The sequence below is a fragment of the Pieris rapae genome, chromosome 18 (genome assembly GCF_905147795.1).
Source record: "Pieris rapae chromosome 18, ilPieRapa1.1, whole genome shotgun sequence".
Lineage (NCBI taxonomy): Eukaryota > Metazoa > Arthropoda > Insecta > Lepidoptera > Pieridae > Pieris > Pieris rapae.
In genome coordinates this window covers 8142770-8144302 of record NC_059526.1, presented here as the reverse complement: position 1 = coordinate 8144302, position 1533 = coordinate 8142770, and the positions used below count along the sequence as shown (strand labels likewise).

Here is a 1533-nt window from a genome sequence, read left to right as displayed (position 1 = left end):
CGACAAATCTTTAAGCATTAATGAAACACAATATCTCGTAGATAATAAGAAACTTTTGAGTATCTATGAGAAGGTTGAACAAAAGATAAAAGACGCACATAAAAAAAGTACAATTTACTATAATTTAAAATATAGAGAGGCTAAATTTAATGTGGGTGATACCGTTTGGAAAAGGAATAAATTTTTGTCTAACGCAGGAAAAAAATTTATGGCTAAATTGGCACCAAAGTTTGATAAAGCTATAATTGTTGAAAAATTATCAAATAATGTGTTTAGGTTGAATAACTGTTACGGCAAACCGTTAGGGGTTTGGCACGCTAAGGACTTAAAGCCCTATTGGAATAGAGAGCAGCAGTTAAAGAAATGAAAATTTTTTTTTTTTAATTTTTATATATACCTTTTCATTTCTTTTGTATGTAGGGGGAATGTGATAGTAAGAGGGTAGGAACGAGAGGACAGACACGGTTAGTATTTGCCGATAATTGGACGTGTCGGTGACACAATTAATATTAACATTTTGGTTCTAGTGTTTTTACTGTGTTGAGGGGTATGTGTTTTTTTTTTATTATTATTATCTTGTGGCTTAATTTTATTTTAGTATTTGAAATGTTTTTTTTGGTTTGTTTTTTTTAGCTTTATGAAATGCCCTCAAATTTAATATTCAGCAAACAAATGTTTGGATGAAGTTGGTGTCTCTGTGTTGTGAACACTCCTTTACAATACAGCGGGTTTTGGTGGGATGACCCAAGTATAAAAATCCTCCTGGCGCCCATAACCTATTAGTTAAAGTTAATTTTAGTTTATAAGTTTAGTTAATTAGTTAATGCATGTTAGTATTTACTTAGCTTAAGGTTTGTCATAAATATTTCAAAATGTGTTTCTTTTGTTTTTTTTTATAGTTTAAAAACCCATAACAAAATATTAATGTGAATGTTTTTTTTGCAATGGGTAAAAAAATTGGTTTGCTTGGAACCCTATTCAAGTCACATTGCCAACCAAACCCTCGATTGCAATCCTCAAGGATCCTCAAATCAGACCTGGGATACTAGGATAGAGGAGAAGAAGGGGCGAAAGAAGCTGGATAACGAGGAGTGAAATTAAGCGATTTGCTCAGGACCGATCAAGCTCGACTTTATTGGCTGGGCATTTCTTCGCTGGATGCCGGCCGGTTCAGTGCTGGCCCCCTTTGGGGACATAAGACTAGTAAGTCGACGTGTCTAGTAAGTTATTTTAATATATAATATAAATTAATTCATAAAGAACCAAATTACTTAAGGACTGTAAGTCGAGTGTTTCGGCTAAATAGACAAAAAGTCTGAATGACTAAATCAGTGAACTTATACATAAGGTTTAATAAATAAAAGCCTTCGCGATGTTTACATATTAAATAAATGTATTACTTTATAAAGTTTACATCAAGTCAAGAGCTGTTTGTTTCTATATAAGAAAATCTTGTGACTCAAGTGTATTGAAATAGTTACTATGTTAGCTGATATGTCTAGAAACAAATGGAATAATTTAAATAAAATTAGT

The 1533-nt window shown here is 32.0% G+C and overlaps 1 long non-coding RNA gene across 1 annotated transcript; it reads left to right on the top strand.

Moving 5' to 3' along the window:
• The first annotated feature begins 390 nt into the window (after positions 1-390).
• Positions 391-877, top strand: LOC123689987. Its single transcript, XR_006750829.1, has 2 exons — positions 391-547; positions 634-877. It is a non-coding gene; the product is annotated as an uncharacterized LOC123689987 (long non-coding RNA).
• Positions 878-1533: the final 656 nt, after the last annotated feature.